General features: G+C 44.6%; 1 protein-coding gene across 3 annotated transcripts in view; it reads left to right on the forward strand.

The window, feature by feature from the left end:
- KCNK10 (potassium two pore domain channel subfamily K member 10) overlaps positions 1-20910 on the forward strand; it is a 134313-nt gene that overhangs the window by 25204 nt on the left and 88199 nt on the right. The window lies entirely within an intron of this gene.

Genomic DNA, 20910 nt, shown 5'->3' on the forward strand with positions numbered 1-20910 from the left:
TTACAAATATATGCTAGCAAGTAGGAGAATTTGCAAGTGTGGAATCTGCGAATAAGGGCCGATTGTCTTATTTCACCCCGGCACAGTAAGACTTTCTTTCAATTCAGTATATTTATTAAAACACATATGGCAGGATCTGTGATGGGTTCTGAGGTGTTAATTAGATGTTCCTTGCCCTTAAAAAAAAAATCTATTTATTTTAGGGAGAGGCAGCATGAGGGGGGGGGTGGAGGGAGGGCAGAGAAAGAGAGAGAGAGAGAGGATCTCAAGCTGACAACACACTGGGTGTGGCCTCCAAGCAGAGCTCGATTCCAGGACCCTGAGATCATTACCTGAACCAAAGAATTGGAACATAACCAGCTGTACCATCCAGGTGCCCCAGATGTTCCTTGCCCCTTAAAAAGTTTCCATCCTGGTGGCATGGGGGATTAAAACCCTGACAAATACATACTCCAGAAGAGAGAGACACAGTTCCGTGGAAATACGGAGGAAGGAATTGAGGGAAAATGAGGACAGAATTTTCAGTGGGGGGAGAGTTTTAGGCAGGCCTTGAGAGACATTGTGAGCATCCTACATCATTGAGAATAAAGCAGGTAATTGGCCAGAACGACTTCACTTCCTGCCAGACTTCCCACGTCTATACTCAGTACCCTACCTTTGTGCCCCAGTGGACTAAGTAGGTCTGGTCCTTCCAAGTATCCTGGGGACCCCACCACTGATGCTCTTTTGGCCTCCTCCTTTCTCCCCAGCTATCACCCTCTCCCCCTCTACTGAATTTCCCCGCTAGTATGTGAACGTGCTTCAGTACCTTCTAGCATCCCTTGTTCCACATCCCGGTGGCCACCAGCTAATTCCTTTACACCCTTCACAGCCAAATGGATGGTAAGAGTTGTCTGGGGTCATGGTCATGGTCTCCACTTTTCCCGGCCCGCCTTCTTTCTAAGTCATCACCTCTTCACATGGGCTGCTCTGACCGACGTCCTCAGCGGCCACTGCATTCCCCTTTCTGTTCTTGTGTCTCAAGTATCAGGATGCTTTAGCTGCATGTAGCAGAATGTCCTATCCAAAGAAGCTTAAGCAGTAAGGACGCTCTCTGTTAAGTGAGTTATCTTCTCCCTGAATGTGGGGCTTGCAGTTTTGGCTCAGCTGCTTTGCAGTGACACTGAGGACCCAGGTTTGTCCAGCTTTCCACCCCGCCTCCCTTCATCTTGTTGGCCAATGCTCCCTGAGTGGTGGCAAGAGGGCTGCAGAAGCTCCGGTAAGCATCATGTCTTTGAAATGCAGGGATGGAAGTGCAGTGGGCTTTTCCTTACATTTCTCTTTTCATCAGGGAGGACTTCCCTCACGCCCTCCCAGAGCTCTAGAGCATAGTTCCCCTTACAACCACCCTTAAAGCAATCAGCGTCAAAGGGACAAGGTATTATCATTATTGGCTTGGACTAATTGGGAATTACTACCTGAACTTATGACTGGGGCCTATGTTCTTTAAACATGTGGCCATTTAACCAACATATGCATGAAATTGGGTGTGTTAGCAAGGGGGTGAGGTAGATGGATGCCAGGCAGCACCAGCCTATCCTCCTTGACACCGTGAGGCCTTCTGAGCCGTTGACCGCTTCCACCTTCTTAATGCATTTTCACTTTTTTTTTTTTTAAAAAAGATTTATTTGTTTATCCATAAGAACACACACAGAGAGTCAGAGACACAGGCAGAGGGAGTAGCAGGCGAGCCTGATGTGGGACTTGATCCCAGGACCCCAGGATCATGCCCCTAGCTGAAGGTAGACACTCAACTACTGAGCCACCTGAGTGTCCCAAAGCATTTCACTTCTGTGGCTCACTTTGTGACATTATCTCCTTGGGGTTTTCCTTCAATGGTCATGGCTGCTCCTCACTTTCCTGTTGGCTCCTTCTCTGGTGCTCTCCTTCCAGATAGTGGCGTGCCCCAGCCCTTGGACCTGAGGTCCGTCTGGTCTCTGTCTGCAGTTCTCCCTGGGTGATGTCGGCAGCTCTAGAGCCTCCTAAGTGTGTATCTCCAAATTTGCACACCCACCTGCCCCCTTGACCTTTCTGCCCATTCCAGCTCCAAACCTGCTCCTCCCGAGATTTCTTCTTTTCAATAAATGGCACCACCGTGGATATAGTTGCTCAAACAGAAATCCAGGCATGATGCACGGGCAAATCCTTTCTTTTCTGCCCCTTGACACTTCACATCCATTCATCAATAAGTCACGCTGACTGTGACCTCTAAAACATACCCATGTTATGTTCCTGCCACTCAAGTCTGATGTGTCCTCTTAGCTGGATGGCTGACATAGCCTTTCTATTGCTTTCCCTCCTGTTCTCCATAATCTGTTTCCAGCAGGGCAGCCAAAATTATCTTTAAACATGTAAATCAGATCCTGTCATACCCACAGCTTATAATTCTCGAATAGTGCCCCTGTCCCTTTGGCATTATTAATTCTGAGCTTCTAATGCTGGTTTGCAATGCCCCGTGTGAGAGTGTTGCTTACTTCCTTTCCAAACCTCATCTAGAATCTAGTCCTCTTTAGGTTTATTTCTTTATTTAAATAAAGATTTTATTTATTTATTTGAGAGAGACAGTGAGCATGTGCATGACTGACCAAGGGGAAGGGCAGAGGGAGAAGCAGATTCCCTGTTGAGTGGAGCCCAGAGAGTGGCTCAATTCGATCCCAGGACCCCGGGATCATGACCTGAGCCAAAGTCAGATGCTTAATGGACTGAGCCACCCAGGCACCCTTGATTAAACCAGTCCCTTCTTATTCTAGGGCCTATGTAAGACTTTTTTTTCTCCTGGAATTTTCTCTCACCAGATCTTCTTGTGACTTGTTCCTCCTCACCTCTGACACGTCAGTCCAAATGTCACCTCCTCAGAGATGCTTTTTTGTCCATCCACTTGTGCAGGCCACACTCTGTCAGCAGACTGTTGTGGTCTGCATCATGCCTGTCACTCACTGAAAATGTTCTTTTCTGTTTATTAACTTAGAGAAAACTAAATTAATACATTTAAAACACCAAGATGACATCTTCCTGAAGTCCAGGGAAGAGGGAGTTTTAAGAAGGGGACCTTAACTGGCAATGCTAGGACTGAAGAAGATCACAATGAAGATGACGTGGTAAGGACAGTGACAACTAATGTTTATTGCTACTATTCGCTAACCCTGAGCTAGCAGAGGGGCAGGCATTTTGCATACATTATCTTATTTAATCCTGGCAGTGTCTATTGTCGGGGAATGCCATCATCCCCATCTGCAGGAGAACATTGAGGCTTAGCGAGTCAGGCACAGTGCCTAGCACACCATGGCTTTCAATTAATGTTTGCTGTGTGAGTAAATGAATTTCACCAAGGTCCTGGAGCTGGCAAATGGTACAGTTGAGTGTCTAACACAGGTCTGAGTAAAACCAACGTCCGTGTTTATGAACTGGACTGTATTTCCTCAAATGATTGAAATACTGAATTACCTCTTAACAGATTGAGAAAGAGAAGTATAATGTAGGATAGGTGATTTCTTATGTATTTCGAAATCATGATAGGTAAAATTAATTTTGAGAGCAAAAGCCTCCTGAATTTTAGATTCCATCAAATCTTTTGAAGAGACAGATGAAGTGTTTTTGTTGTTATTGTTGTTTGTTTGTTTTCTTAAAAAGTAGGCTCTATACCCAGAGTGGAGCCCAGTGTGGGGCTTGAACTCACAACCCTGAGATCAAGACATGAGCTGAGATTAAGAATTGGTTGCCTTACCAAACGAGCCACCCAGCTGACCTGGGATAGATGAGTTCTGTAAAAGTGTTAGTGATGAACCCAGATTGAGTGGTTTCTTTGTTAATATACCTGAGGATGAATTTTTAAAAAAATATTTATTTATTTATTTTTGAGAGACAGAGAGAGAGAGGCAGAGACACAGGCAGAGGGAGGAACAGGCCCCACGCAGGGAGCCTGACGCGGGACGGGATTCTGGGTCTCCAGGATCAACGCCCTGGGCTGAAGGCGGTGCTAAACCCCTGAGCCACCTGGGCTGCCCCTGAGGATGAAGTCTAATGATAAATCCAAGTTGATTGTGCAGGAAGACTATTAAAGCTTGGTCTTTGGGATGAGTGCAGTAAGAATCCCACTTGGATGATGCTGTGGATGAACTATCCGGAACCGAGTTCGTGTTTGACATACTAGTAGAGCACCAGTGTTAGATGTGTTGGTTTTGGTTTATTCCATTATGAGACACGTGCTCAGCCCTCTCGTAGGCTGATGGGGTCTTCACACAATGTTAAGGACATAGTCTTTGCCCTTGCTGACTTCTTGCTGAGTTCACATTCTGATCAGGGTGCTGAAGCATGCCTGTGGATGAAAGCAGTGTCGCAGGTAAAACCCGTTAATGGAGTGGATGAAGAATGTGCAGTACAAGATGGACTGGAATAAGAAATGGAAGGAGTGGATGGTTTTGAACTTCATTATTCAGGGGCAGGAATGTGCTTGAACTAGTGGAAAGAAAGAGGAGGGAGAATGGTCTATGCACAGGCAAGATGGTGCCCATTTGCAAGATTTGCCCAAGGGGCAGAAAGGGTGGAGTCCCCATGCCCAGGAATTAGAGGAGGGCTTGGAAAGAGGATTAGAGAAATAAGAACTGTCAGTAGAGGAGGTGAGATGTGGCTGGTTGTAGGGAGCTACTTGGGGTTTCCCAGACCTGATGTGACATGAAGGGATGTTTATAAAGGATAAATCTTGCAGTAGGTGTGGGGCATTTGGGAGCAAACCAGATTCAAACTGGAAATACTAGTTAGGGGAAGGTTTCTAAATTTCATCCTTTCCCTATGCCACCTTTGCGTTAAAGGTTTGTGGCCATATTTAGAAACATCTATAACACTATTTACTTAATTTGCTTTTTTTCTTTGATTTCACTTTTAAAAACTTAAATACATTTAGTGTTGCCTTAACGATATCTACCACTATTTGGTTTCTACCTTTCTTTAAATTGACCCCTTATTTTAAACACTTAAATAAATTTAGCCTTACCCTAAGCAGTGGTATCCATGAAATCATAGGAATTCTGCACTACTTCTGTTTTGCCCAGTGCTCATTAAAATAAACGCTTGGCCATTAAAAAATGTTTCATCTGTGTGTCACCTAATGCCATCTTGTGTACCACCAGTGGTTCCTGTACTACACTCTTGGGAACACTCAGAGCATTGTTACAGCTCTCTGGTTGTGACATGACGAATGGGGTAAATGGGTTCAGCTGCATTCATTAGATACTTACTATGTGCAAACCACTGTGCCAGAGGAGATGAAAATAGGAATTATATGCAGTCTTTGCTCTTAATGGATTTGGAGTGAGGCAGTGAGAGAGCCGCACACCAATAAGAAGGTGAGTTGGAGGCTTGATGAGGCCAATTCCAGCTATTGGAGTGACTTTCATTGTGTCATCAGACAGCAGCTCTGTCCTGGACAGCGGAGTGAACTCCGTCTATGGAATCGGGGCTGGTAAGTTCTTTCTTAATTCCAGTTCACTTCAGCAAGTACTCGCCACATATTCCATGAGGCTTTTGCAGAGAAGGAAGGAGAGTATAGTGTGTTAGTGAGTGATATACCAGAAAATGAAGGATGAGGTGATGGGGATGGGGGTGGGGAGGTTGGGGAGCAGAATGGGGTGAGGACCTCAAGAGAGATGCAGTGAGTGTATGTTCAGGGCTTAGGAGAGAGGATGAGTTTATAGCCAGTTCTGGAAAGGCTTTCTGGAACACCTGGCACCTGGCATTTCAGATGGACTCTGAAGGATGAAATGACGCAAATGGCAGTGATGCAGAGAGGGTCTAGCAGAGGGGAGGCATCCACAAGGTACCAAAGAGGGAAATGGAGGCCCTTACTTGGAAGAAGAGCAAGTGTCCAGTTGTTCTGTGGGAATGTGGGGAGATGAAGGTGGAAAAGAAGGCTGGGGTCTCGCAGGCACTACAGACTGGGCCGTCCGAGCATGGATTTATTTCCATAGGAATCAGGAGCCCTTGAGAGCGGTGACATGGGATGTGTTGCACTTTATGAAACCACTAATGGGTATGAATCCACATCCAGTGGATGAGGAGGAAGAACCATAAGCTGGGGACCCTCAGGGTGATCTGGGCGATAGATAATGAGATCCTGAATGGTCACGCAACAGAGGTCTGGGCCAGAAGGACCAATGTGGGAGCGAAGAAGAAAGATCTAATTGGAGGGTCAGTGCAGAGGTCTGGGGAGTTTCCAGCCACCAGCACAGTGGAATCAGTCTTTCCTCTTAAATTACGAGGAAAGCAGTGTCATCCAAGAGGTATGGGGTGCTGGGGACTGTTGATTGTATGCAGCAGAAATGAGATAATGATTGCAGTTCCAACATATGTGGGTGAGGGCGAGGAGGCGACTTACAGGTAATTTTTTTTTTTTCTGGGAAAAAACGGAAGCAGTCCAGGCTCTGTTAACTCCTTATATTTGGTCTCCAAGTATACCCATGAACAAATAGCTGTATAATTTCTGTGTAGACATGCATGCTCTAGAGGCACTTAGGTTGCATCAAAATGGACATTATTGCTCTTGACTTGTACAAGAAAGAGTACCATGTCCTGGGAATTGGCCTACAGTGTACTGTGAAAAGTCCTTTGAGTGGCTTGTTTTGACCTTTAGTCCTTTCCCCTGCAAAATCCCTCTATTGAGGGACACTTACATAACAGGCTTCATCTATTCCAACTCCTTGTTTTCCACCCAACGTGGACGTGACATCTAGTAGCCGCGGATGCAATTTGACTTCTACATAGAGAGGAGTCTAAGGTGAACACTTTTAAGCAACCAGCAGATGAAGGCTTAAAATAAAAAGAGGGGGGATCCCTGGGTGGCGCAGCGGTTTAGCGCCTGCCTTTGGCCCGGGGCGCGATCCTGGAGATCCAGGATCGAATCCCACGTCAGGCTCCCAGTGCATGGAGCCTGCTTCTCCCTCTGCCTGTGTCTCTCTGCCTCTCTCTCTCTCTGTGTGACTATCATAAATAAAATAAATAAATAAATAAATAAATAAATAAATAAATAAAAAAAAAGAGAGAGTTTCCTGGGCTGGTGTAAGTATCTACAAATAGTATGACCCAGGGGATTCATGCAGATAACAGGATGTATTCAGAGTAACTGAACCCTGATTCTGAAGGGAGAACCATATACATTTTAGAAAAAAAAAGTAAATAAAAAGAGGGGGTTCTGAAAATTGACTTTCCACTGCTGGGCAAACAGAAGGAGGGCCCTCCGATGCTGATGGCACGTGTCCCCCGAAATTTTCCCGGAGTCCTGTCGGCATTTACAAATCTCCCAAATCCATCTATTTTCATTTAGCCTCTGCTCGTGTAGTTCTTATTCTTTTGTCTATCTGTTTTATATAACACCTGACTCTGTAGTACCTGAGGTGAAACGCACCAATTTTAATTGCAACAAATAGGGCAAAGTAACTCTTGGGAGCCAATCTGGGCAGGAAGTGGAGGCAAATTCTTCTAGCAGGAACTTCTTTGGTTCTGTGACTCACTTGCCTGCACCCCCATCACCATGCAGGGATTGGTTGAGTTCCGGCAAATCTATAGCCAATTTAGTGGTACAAAAGGAGGGAGAAGGCTCCATGATGTGGATCTGCATTCCCAGTTATCAAGGACGCTAACGCTGTCTCCTCGCTAATAGGAACCCAAAGTGTGCCCTGAGGATGCTGCCAGAAGCTTCTGAAGTGGCACCTTACGTTTTATGGCCCCAGATACTGCGCACTTAAAAATAGTGTCTGCCTGAAGAGTGGCAATTAGGTAGACACTAAACTTTTGGAATCTATTACTGTATCTAGGTTTCCACTTTGCTGAAGAAGCAGCACATGTACAAGATGTAGAGAGTGAAGTTTATTCTTTTAAATGAGTTTGAGTGGAAGGTGGAGCGAAATGATATATTTAACTTTTCTCACCATTTCCCTCCTGCATCAAATTTTTTTTTTTTTACGCGACAGAACCTTGTTACAACGGTGGCCATAAGGAAAGGCATTCATTCATGTATATATTCATTTAACAAATATTGATTTACCATCTGCCAGGCTCTGTGCAGGACTCTTGCAAATAAGAATTGTGTACATTTTTAAACTGTTTCTGCAAGGGAAATGTTCTGTGGTGCTACCTGAATTCTAAGATGCATTATTTTCATTCCATACCTGAAATCAGAATATGTCTTAGCACTGATGATACATAATCATGTAAAATATTAATTTTTGGAAGCATCTAAAATAATGATGCATTTTGTAATCAGTGACATCTGAGATTTTAGAGGAAGTATGTACACAATACTGTCATTGGTGTCGTGCTTTGACCAGTATTATGGCCCCATTTGAAGTTCAGTATTAATTTTAGGTCTTTTGTCATAGGCACTGAGGTTGGTCCAGCAATGCCAGAAATCAGAGGCCCAGATGTTCAGATCAGGGGGAAAGTTAGTCAGAAGGTAGACCAAGAGCCAGTGGTTCAAGCTTTGTAGCTGGTGACAGAAATTGTAGGGTGGACAGAAATTGTCTAAGGCCTCACGTCTCTGCATCTCCTCTCCCTCTCTGGTCTGTTACAGAAATTCAAAGCAGTGTGACTCTACCAGGCATGCCTGTTTCAAAAACACCGTTTTTCAGCTTTAAGGAACTTTAGTTATTTGTCATTGACAAATACAATTGTAATATATTTAAGTTGTAAATACACTTAAGGGGCACAGCGTTATGATTTGACATCTGTATACATTGTGGAAAGATTTCTGCCATTAAGTTAATTGAAGCATCCATCACCTCACATACTTCCATTTTTTTTTTTATGAGAATATGTACTACTTTATTCGTAAATTTCAGTTGTGCAATATCGTAGGATCGACGGCGGTCACTGTGTTATATGTTAGATCCTCAGACCTTTGTCATATAGCCTTTTGCCAGCCTCTGCCTAGCTCCTCCATCGTCTGCTCTGACAACCCACCATTCTACTCTGTTTTGAGTTTGACTTTTTTTTTTTTAAAGGCTCCATGTATACGTGATACCATGCAATATTTCTCTTTGTCCGTCTGGCTTGTTTCACTTAATGTCATGCTTTCGTGTTTCACCCACGTTGTTGCAAATGGCAAAATAGCCTTCTCTTTAAAGGCCAAATAGCATTCCATCATATGTATCTATATATTCATGTATCTATATCTGTATTTATAAATACAGATCTAAATTTATCCGTTCATCCATTGATGGGCACTTAGGTCGTTTCCATACCATGGCTGTTGTGAATAATGCTGCAGTGAACGTGATAGTGTCCAAGATAGTGATTTCATTTCCTTTGGAGATATACCCAAAAGTGGGTGGGATTGCTGGGTTGGATAGTAGTTCTATTTTTACTTACTTGGGGAATCTCCATTCTGTTTTCCAAGGTGGCTGCACCAATTTACATTCACATCGTCAGTGCACAAGTGATCCCTTTTCTTCACAGTCCTCAGTGGCATTTGTAATCTATCACCTTTTGGTAACAGACATTCTGACAGTGTGAGGTAATATCTTATTGTGGTTTTGGGTAAAAAATGCCACTTAAAAAACCCCAACCCTGCAAGATAAGTATTCATGGAACATCATTATTACTCTTGTTTTATGTGTGAACCTGGGGCTCAGAGAAGGTAAGTAACTTGCTCAGCCTTACACAGTAAGTGATAAAAGCAAGATTCAGCTTTGTCCATTGATCATCAAAGTCCACTCCAGGGGATCCCTGGGTGGCTCAGTGATTTAGCGCCTGCCTTTGGCCCAGGGCAAGATCCTGGAGTCCCGGGATCGAGTCCCGCATCGGGCTCCCGGCATGGAGCCTGCCTCTCCCTCTGTGTCTCTGACTCTCTCTCTCTTATCATAAATAAATAAAAAATCTTTAAAAAACAAAGTCCACTCCATTTTCAACATCTTGCAGGACATCGCACGGTCTCAGAACATGCAGGGACTTTATGTCCAATCATGAGAGGTCCCAGAAGCCAACCAGGGTCAGAGCAGGATATGGATGATTACAGTCACATCAAAAGCCAAAATTAGGACCAGAAAGCAGAGTTCCACCAATGTCTTCCGTACTGTCGCCGTGTGCTGTAGCCCAGGTGCATGGACTGGGCAAGATTGGAAGGGGGAAGATGCCCTCCAGACCAGAGAAGTTACCTGACAGCCTGGTGGCTTAAGTGCTGAGGCTCAAGAGTTTCTTATCTTACTCTGTCAGACCCCCACAGAACAGAAGTGCTATTGTAGCTAAGATTCCAGAAATCAGTAATGCCTATTTTAATAAAGCCCATGATCCCAAGAGCAGTTTCCTGTAGGGGTGAGCTCACAGTCTATAGCTGGGAGCTGATGAATAATTTTAATTATGTGGCTAATATCTGTGGGGGATGTTCTGCTTTCAATGGATTCCTTTTAGATTTTGATCTTGTATGTATCTCAAGGAAACTTAAAATGCTTGGTTCATTATTTAGAACCACTATGTTATTTTACTTAGAGCTATTGAATGGACAAGAGGAATTTTATGTATTTCAAGAAAGAATCCAAGCTTTCAAACACCAAAGGTAGCTGTTCAAATATGCGAACTAGGAAGAGCTCTAAGTTGATTGCTTAAACCTTTCTGATTTCTCCTCCTGAGAATAAGTGAACAAAGTTGATTTTTATTAATTTAGAGGAATAATCTTCTCTAAATGGTAAGAACAGTCATCTTTCTAATGATGTATGTAACACAGCCACTATCACCACCGTCATCATGTCTTTGTCATCAGTAAGCATTTATTAAGCTACTTGTTCCTCTTTGCCCTATGTGAAGTGTCCTGCAAAGGGGCCTGTTCTCTGTCTTTTAGAGTTTCTAATATATGAACAAACAGATGAAGAAGCACATAAGAGAAATAGATTGAAGAGAGTTAGAGTATTCTAAGTCAGAATATTGATGAAAGGACAGTGAGAAATTATAACCTATTTCAGGATACTAACTGTGATTGTATTTAAATGTTTGCTAAAGGTAGAAAGCAACATTGGTAAGACACCAAGAAGGAAAAAAGGTTGGGACAGTGTCCTTGAAGTTGTATGTTAAATTTAGGTGAAGAAAGAGAAAGCTAGTACTTTTTCAGGCCAGGAATTAATCCTAATGGCAGTGCTGCTGCTGGAATTGGTGCTGTGAAGACCAATCAGAACCGCTTTGGGCCTTTGCCAAGTGGCGGTACGAGGCCATTTGTAAGTTTGGATTGATTGAGACATGAGCCTAATGGGCATAAACACTGTCCGTGGATCAGCCGATGTATCTGTTAGGGTGATTTCTATTGCAGATGACAGAAAACCTGGCCCAAATGGGATCCAGCCCAAAAGGGGATTATTGATTCTCGTAACTGAACAGTCTAGGCAGAGCTCAATCTAGGGCTCAGATGATGCATCCAGGATTGGCTATTTCTTCATTCGTCTATTTTGCGTTGCTTTGTTCTTAGGCAAGTTCCTACCTGGCGGTTCTAGGATGGCTGCCAGTGGCTCTAGGGGCTTTATCCTTCCAGATTCACGTCCTTCAGGACACAGAAAGAAAGCTACATTCTCTAAGGCTCCAACAGAAGTCTTGCAGTTAAATTCTCTTGGTCCTGACTGGCTTGTCTAGGGTCGACTGCTTATCCTTTAACCAATCATGGTGGGAGGTGGGGATCACATGTGCAGACTGGCTTAGCCTGGGTCATGTGCTTTACCCCTGAAGCCAGGAGTGAAGGAGAGGGAAGCCCAGCACAAGAGCTGAGATTGGGCTGGAGGAGATGTCTCTACACAAAGTCAGGCTATTGCCCCAACAGGGCTGGTTGTGAGAGAATGGATGGGGCAGGGAGAGAGAGTGGATGAGAATGGAGGCAGGGATCCTATTTGGGAGGTTACTGAGATAGAGGCAAGCAATCACGGTGGTGTGGGCAAGAGGCGAGGCAGTGGGAAGCTGGAAGCATTTTTTTTTTAAGGCTGCATAATTGTTTTATTAAATGGGCTGGACTTTATTGGGAATACAAACAGAATCTGGCCTTACTTCTCTTCAGCTGTGACTTTCACATTTGTTCTGGTAGGTCAACCCTGGATCGTATCCCAGAAATACCCTATAGCTTTCCCCGGCATTTTTCAAGTAAAATAAAAACAAAAACAGAAAGATGAATAATTATTTTCCAAGTATTCTAAAATCAAGGTTAATCTAAGCCCAAACACCAACCTCTGGTCTACTTTCCCTGTAGGTCAAGCCAGGCCTGAGATGCCCCAGGCCAGCAGTGGCAAGGGGAGCCCTCCTTTGTTCTCTTTCTTTCTAGGTCCAAACTCCTTCCCTGCTTGCTTTGCAGCTTCTGGCTTCTCCAGAGTCAGGTGGCAGGGAGAGGGATGGAGAGGAGGCCAGAATGTTCTACTTAGCATCAGCTAAGTGGTCCTTTGTGGTTCTCCTGAGCCACTTTCAGGAGCTTTTGTGAGTTCTTGGCAGCCCCCTGCAAAGATCTCTAAACTTCGCCATTGTGTGAGTGAGGCCCTCCCTGGCTAGTCCCTTATGCTTCCCCTTTTGGCTCTGCTCTTCGGTTCACCCTGACCTAGTGATCCCCCCACCCGACCTCCATGTCCATTTGGCCCATGAGAAATCACTATGTATCTCTGTACTGCCAAGCTTGGGAGGAGCAGGCCATGCTGTGGCTGCCCTCTGTGTTCATCCGGCCATTATAGGCCACCCTGTGGGAACCCGTGTCTGATTTTCCCAGGGGTGGCTTCATTGCACACTTCCAGGGGGCGCCATCTGCATATACTCTGGAATTATGCAATTAATGTAGCAGATCCGAATTTTCATACATCTTGTAGACTCTTTTCCGGAGCAGTGCAAGGCAGGCCTATGAAGTTGGCAGCTCAGCAAGCATGCAGCTGGGAGTACGAGATGCTGGCACCCCCTTCTGCAAACCACTCTGACCCCTCTGAGCAGTTTCCTTGCTGCTTCTTTGCCACTGTGCTCCCCAATGCTGTGTTTTTTTCAAAGAAGCGCCTGTTCTCTGGTGAATTCTCTTACATGGGCTGGAAATGGCAGGTGGTTTCTGAACCAATCTGACCTTAACTTAGCAATTTCTGCATAAGTAAATGCTCAGTTTTTGGCTTCAGGGTCTCAGTAGATACATCCTGAGATAACAGGAAAAGTCCCCCTTCCCATGGCATTGTGGTAGAGAAACCCTTTTGTCAAATGAAACCTCGCAGGAAAATCCAATGTATTAAGGCAGGCAGACCTGGCGACACGTGGTGGAGGAGGTGAGGAACGAGGGCAGCTCAAGGATGGCTCCTGGGTGCAGTTCGAGAATCATCGCTCCTGGGAAAGCCAGCCCTGGTGACCCTCGCAACAAAGAGTTTCCCAGTTTTTGGGGTTCTGCAGCATTGGGCTTGTTCATGACTTTTTGTTGAAAACGACAGGCCATGCAAGTCAGGTGGGAATGAAAATAATCTCGGCGCTGCCCGTTTCTGCTGCAGAGGACCACCCATCAGGCCGAGGTGATGGACTCCTCTTCAGTGCATGGTTCTCCCAGGTGAACACCCTCCTCCTGGGTTCCTGACACTGACCTAGAGGCTTCTGCACAAACTTGCTTGGGGGGTGCCTTTTTTCTGTGAATGAAAAGATCTGCCTCTGGCTCTGAAAATAGCAGCTGGACAACCTGCGGAAATAATTTTGTCATTTTCTTGTGGCCCTGTAGTTTAGGGCTTTGTTCCTTGTAGGAAAGTCAGTAGAATTTTTATGAAAGTTTCTCTGTAAAGGTTTTTTTCTTTGCACACAGTGCTTTGCAGGTCAGTCCTACAGTATCTGTTGTTCTGCATGTTGGGTGAATTGCCTAGTTTCCTTGGGCCTTGGTTTCTCTGTCTGTAAAACTGGGGCAAGAGTGGAACTCCCACCCTGGCCTGTTGTGAGCCTTTATGTGAGCATATGTGAAATGTACGGAGCGCCTGGCACAGGGCAAGCGGCCAGGACACATCACCGATTGTGCTGGCTTCCTGTTGCTACTATAACAAATTACCATGAACTGGTTGGGGCCTAAAACAATACAGATTTATTACTGTATTGTTCTGTAGGTCCGACCTCAGAATGGCTTCATGGGGCTAAAATTAAGGTGTCAGCAAGGCTGCATTCCTTCTGGAGATTTTACGGGAGGATCCTCTCTTTGCTCTTTCCAGCTTTTGGAGGCTGTCCACTTCCTTGGTTCATGGCTGCATTGCTCTGACATTTGCTTTCATCCTCACATCTCCTTCTCTGCCTCTGGCCCCCCTGCCTCCCTCTTGTAAGGTCCCCTGTGATTACACTGGCCCCATTCAGATAATCCAGGAGAATTCTGGATTCTACCTACCACACTGATTATTTCAAAAATTATCTTCTAAGGGGTGCCCAGGTGGTGCAGTGGGTTAAGGATTGGGACTCTTGGTTTTGGCTCAGGTCGCGGTCTCAGCGTTATGAGATCGGCCCTGAGGGGGTTCCACACTCAGCACAGGAGTCTGCTTCATACTCTCTTTCCCTTTCCCTCTGCCCCTCCCTCCTGTGCTCTCTTTCAAATAAATAATAAATAAATCTTTTAAAAAATAAAAATGATCTTTAAGTAGCCACAGTGTGCCAGACCCTTTGCTTTGCTCTGGGAATAAAAAAAATAAATAAGGTACAATGCTTATTTATACCAAAATAGATAAATGATAATGATGATAGTAGTGATAATTATGGCAGTGGACATTTACTACTTACTGTATGCCAGGTATTATGCTAGGCACTTTAGATGAATAATCTTGCTGAAGTGTATCATAGCATGAAGAAAAGGTTTTATTCCTTCCCTTTTTTATTTTATTGATTGATTGATTGATTTTATTTTTATTTATTCATGAGAGACACAGAGAGAGAGAGAGAGGCAGAGACACAGGCAGAGGGAGAAACAGGCTCCTGCAGGAAGCCTAATGTGGGACTTGATCCCAGGTCTCCAGGATCATACTCTGGGCTGGAGGCGGCACTAAACCGCTGAGCCACCCAGGCTGCCCTCCTTCCCTTTTTTTTTTTTTTAAATACGGACTTTATTTGAGTGATAGAGAGAGACAGAGAGAGAGAGAGAGAGCATGAGCAAGGAAGGGCAGAGGGAGAGAGAGAAGCAGACTCCCTGCTGAGTGCAAAGCCTGACACAGGGCTTGCTTCTGGGACTCCAGGATCATGACCTGAGCCAAAGGTAGACGCTTAACAGACTGAGCCACCCAGGCAACACTTTATTCCCATTTTTTAAAAATTCCCATTTTGAAGGTAAGAACAAGTAGTTTCTCTTAAAGTCGCATAGCTAGAGACATGAGCCGAGGTCTGATTCTTGGTTCATACATTTAATTACTGGGTTATATACTGCCCCTGGAAGGTGGATGGGTATCCCTGTGGTTCTCTTCCTAATAAAGGTTGACAAGTAGCTCCAATTCAGGGTTAGTGGGCGGAGCTCCCAGGGGAGGCCAATGCTACACATCTATCTCCCATCCCGATCATGGCCCAAAGCTGCCAGTTCATGGCCCTGATTATTGGGCGGATGTTGGGTGTCTTCAGGAGCATCTAAGAGCGTGTGTTCATCATCCCACTGAACTGATCCTTCCCAAGACCATTTGTCATTTTGCTAATGGGGTTCTGCTTCAAGCTGATGTAGCGTATGAATAGCAGAGCCCAGCGAAGTTCCTCTTTAGTGATTAATATAGAAACCACCAGGTAATTTTAAAGGGCAAAAAGAAGGTACATTCAAGTGAATCTGAGGGAAGGATTTGAATATTAAAGGCCCCATTATTCTTGATCTTTGCCAGAATTTCCTTCAGTGGAAATGGAACTTTTACATGAAGAACAGAGGTAGGGGGAAGGTTGGTTTCCAGACTATGGTGTGATGAGACTAACCCAGTGGCTGGGGGCTGGAGTGACCCGCAGCAGCTCACCTGGGCCATGTGGGACAGAGAGACGAGGGAGAAGGTTCCAGAGGCTCTACCCAGAGTCTAGGATGGGCTGAAGTGTGCAAGTCAGTGCTGATGCCTCCCCTGTGCTGAGCAGAGAGGCATTGCCTCCTTTCAACGCATGAGCATTTTGTGGCTTCTTTCCTGCTGGAGGGACAGGCTGTTTGGGGTCGGGTTTGCATTTCTACCTTTTTTGTTTCCTCCCGGGACTTCTCTTTCTCTACTCCCTTGCCTACACCCCCGAATTTAGGAGATGTTACATTTTGGATACGTTCACAGATTGGCTAGTAGAAAAATGTTTGTGAAACAGATAGAGTAAGAGCATTCACACATTCTGACTTTTTCAAACAGTCTTAATTTTAAGTAATTATTTTTCAATAATGACAGCCGATTAAATCAGCCCTATGTGGGATTAAATTTTTGGGTGTTTGTAAGACTACATCTGTAAAATCCACTAATCAGAACAATTCGATGGTGTGCCATGGCTGTGTTTCCAACTTCCCTTCCTTTCTTTCTGCCCCACTTTACCCCTCCCCCTTCTTTCTTTCACTACTTATAGACAGACATTGGGGTAGATATTGGGCTCAGAACTGGCGATACAAAGATAAATAATTACTGGGGTCTGACTGCCAGGTATTTATCGTCTAGTCAAGGAATTTGTTCATTTTAGCCAACGGGATATTTATTGAACCTCTGTGATGTAGCAGACACCGATCTAAGTGCTGAGATGAAGCAATGAGCAAAATATACTAGATCAGATACTTTAGAAGCTTAGATTCCAGTGGGGATGACACGTGGTAAACAGGCAAATAAGTACAAAAGACGATTTCAGCTCACAATAGAGAGTCAGGTATGAAGGAAGCAAAGTCAGGCAGTGGGCTGCAGAGTCGCTGCTGGCGACTGGCCTTCCTGCAGGGAGTCTCTCTGAGGAGGTGACGTGGAGCCGAGCCCTGAGCATTGACAAGGAGCTACACTGCAAGGATCTGAGCAAGAATGTTCCAGCCAGAGTGAACAGCAAATGCAAAGTCCCAGAGGTGGGAATTAACTCGGAAAAACTGGAAGACTGGGTGTGGCTGGAGGGTGTTGATAGGGAACTGAGGTTGAGGGACAGTAGGCAGTGGCCAAAATGAGGAGAACTAAGAGAAAGAGTTTGGATGCTCTTTGGAGTGTCATGGGGATCCTCTGGAGGCGCTTAGTCAAGGAAATGGTGGGGTTGACTTTAGGTTTTACAAAGAAATCACGTTGGCTGCTGTGTGGTGAATGGACTGGCTGGGTAGGACACCGTTGTATAGCTTGGATGCTTGGGTGGGAGGGGGGTGCAGTGGGTGCGAGGTGAGAGAGAAATCAGGATCAACTCAGGAGATTTGTCCTTATTGGCTGCTGGATTGGCTGACATGGCCAGGGCCGAGCAGAACTACTATTGACTCTGGACTTTCCTGGATGTACAAAAGGCAGTGCTGTTCACTGAGATAGGGAAGTCTGGGGAAGAGGCACTTGCAGGGTATATGTATGGGCAAAAACAAGATTTTTCTTTATATCATGCTTGTGTTAAATTTGAGAGACTAATTGGACATCTAAGTGGAGAAATTGGGTAGACAGTTAAATTCACAAGTTCTGGGAAAAGGTCAGGGCTGGGGATGAAAATGTAGACACCATCAGTTGGTTGAACAAGGAGTGAAGCAGAATGTGGGAGGTGTACATTTGGCTTTAGAAGGACATCATTTTTGCTTCAGAAAATGTGGCAATCTAAATTATGTCAATGTTGGGGAAGGAAGGAAGCAATACTCACTGGGTGTTGACTGTGTGCCAAGCACCATGCTGGCTGCTTCACGTATAGTATATTTCACAAGGCATAAGGCTTGAGAAGCATCGCTAGTGCCCTGCACAAGATTACCCATCCTGGAACCAGATCACTAGATTCAAATCCCAACCCTACCTCTTACTAGGGGTGTGTCCTTGGGCAAGTTATTTTAGTCCTGTCTTTTGTCTGCTCATCTGTAAAATGGGGTAAAGCTAGTACCTAGTTCTTAGAGTTGTTTTGATACTTGGATGAGTTAATATGGGTAAAGTACCTGGAGTAGTGCTTGGTACATAATAAGCATTCAATAAATGATAGCAGTTTTAATGTTACTGTTTACTTTGTCTGGTACCTCAACAGATGGAAGAGGAAGGTGTGTTAGAGTATTGTTTTAGAATCTTGTTTTGACTCGTTCATTAGTCAGTATATGGGATGCTTGGGTTCAGTTCCTGGTTTTTGCCACAATTCAATTTTCTGAGCAATTCCTTTACTGTAATATAGATTAAAATCTGTTTCTGTTCCTATCACCTATAACAAACCACCCCAGCTTACTGGCACAAAGCAAGCATTTTGTACACTCATAGATTCTGTGGTTTAGGAAATTAGGCAGGACTCATGAGTGACAGTTTATCTCTGCTCTGTGATGTCTGGGGGCCTCACCTAGGAACACTTGAAGGCTATGGATATGGATAACGAGTGGGGAGTATGAGGGGTGTGGGATCACCTGGAGCCATCCTCGCTCCTGTGATGGCAGTTATGGCTGACTTTCATTTGGGATCTTAGCTTGGCTATTGGCTAGAGCACCCACGCAGGACCATGCTATGTGGCCTCTTCATATGGCTTAGTTTGGGCTTCCTCATAGCATGGAAGCTGGGTTCCTAGAGTGAGTGTCCCAAGAGAACCAGGAAGAAGTGTAGTGTGGTCTTTTATGAAAGCTTTGGAGGTCCCACAGTATGCCTTTTGCCTTAGTCACAAGCCTGTCCAGATTCAAAAAGAAGGATCAGGGATCCCTGGGTGGCGCAGCGGTTTGGCGCCTGCCTTTGGCCCAGGGCGCGATCCTGGAGACCCGGGATCGAATCCCATGTCGGGCTCCCGGTGCATGGAGCCTGCTTCTCCCTCTGCCTGTGTCTCTGCCACTCTCTATCTCTCTGTGACTATCATAAATAAATAAAAATTAAAAAAAAAAAGAAGGATCATACATTCTACCTCATGGGAGGAATATCAGAGTCTCATGGTAAGAAGAGCACACGGGACAGGAGATGTTGTTTGGAAAAAAATACAGTCAGTCTGTCTTGAGACTTAACCAGGAGGCTATTTATAGGGCCAACTGGCTTGAAGGATCCAGTGTGCTTCTAAATTTTGGATGTGCTCTGATGTTAGGGTCTCTTTTATTTATCAAAGGATTGGACTGCTTGGCCTTTGTTGCATTGGATTCAGAACTGGTAAGCTCGGGATCCCTGGGTGGCGCAGTGGTTTGGCGCCTGCCTTTGGCCCAGGGCGCGATCCTGGAGACCCAGGATCGAATCCCACATCAGGCTCCCAATGCATGGAGCCTGCTTCTCCCTCTGCCTATGTCTCTGCCTCTCTCTCTCTCTCTCTCTCTCTGTGACTATCATAAAAAAAAAAAAAAAAAAAGAACTGGTAAGCTCTCATTCATTTAAGAACTCTGATGGAATACTGACGGACTCTGTGCAGGACCCTGAGCCAATCGCTGTGGAGGCAAATGGAGCTGCCGCAAGGAGCCGACAAGCCAAAAGTTGAAGATGAGTACAGTTGGCTTTCTATTAACTAGTCTCTGGAGAGGAAGAAAGCCCGTGACCATCCCTAATGATAGTTACAATAAAACCAGTCAAAACAAGACCCCAAATGAATTTAATACACATGTTTTCAGTTAGCATTGTATTCAGCATTCAGGAACACATTTCCCATCCTATAGACCTTATCTAATGAATTAATTATTATCACAACTAGTGATTGTTAAATACTCATGACAGCCATTCAATATAGTAAGCACCTTATGGGTATGACACCATTTAATTAGCAGTGTAATCCCCTGAGGCAGGTTACTGTTTCCATTTTATGGATAAGAGAGAATAGTAGAGTAGTAGGTTAAGTGACACAAGCTGGCATTTGTGCCCAGATCATCTGCTCCCACACTGCATGCTGAAGATGACAGGGCAAGTTAGTATAAAGCTGGGTATTCCCTTTGGTGTTCTTTCTTCCAGATTTATTGTTTCCATCCGTGTTCCATGAGTCTTCTGGGTCCCAAGAAGGTCTTGGAACTGAGTGTAGAGATTGAGAAGGATGCAAAGCTCATATGACTTTGGATGCCGTCTCTAAATCCCAGCCCTACAGCTTGCTTTGAGTTGATATGATGCACTAGACTATACCACACTATATTATATATAATGCAATATACTATTGCATTTGTAGTTTACAGATTTGGTCTCTGAGTGGTACTACTGTCATTAACCTAATTTCAGGCTCAAGATCTCAGTCACTAGCTAAAGTCTTTTCTGCTGACAAGATCTGAATTACCGTGTGCTGTAGAATGTAACTTTTAAAGCACCACCCATGCAATGCAAGTACAAATCCATAAAACTAAAAGTCACAGAAGAGAGAGAGGGATTATTCCATTTTTAAGACTTTTGGTTTCATTTAGATCTTACAGATTATCCTGACTGATTTATTTAGTATGTCTGTAAATATGTCCTAGACAGTGATCATACCGTGATCTTTGTTTTCAGTTTACTTTTCTATGTCAAGTTTTTTTGATAGGAAGTGATTAAAAAAATAACCTTGAAGTGTGATAATCATCCTCTTCTTGAGCAGACTGCAGAGTTTCATAGATGTATCCCGTAATTGTTCACTTGTGATGAAAGGAAATGTGAATTTTCTGGCACAAGAACAATTTTTTTAGTTCATGCCCAAATTATAGTGATCACAGACTTGACAGAGCCAAAGCAGGCCTTAAGAGATAGAGCCACTGTGTACAGTTGTGCAGGTTTTGTATTGTACCACTGTGGATGGATCTCCTGGGGCTGTGCAATGGGGCAGTCCTGTGGAATCATAGATTCCAGCCTCTGTTGATTCGTAAGCACGGGAGGGCTTGATGACAGGCTTCTAGGCAGTAAGAATAAGAAGATATTA

This window comes from Vulpes lagopus, chromosome 6 (assembly GCF_018345385.1).
Source record: "Vulpes lagopus strain Blue_001 chromosome 6, ASM1834538v1, whole genome shotgun sequence".
Taxonomy (NCBI): Eukaryota; Metazoa; Chordata; class Mammalia; order Carnivora; family Canidae; genus Vulpes; species Vulpes lagopus.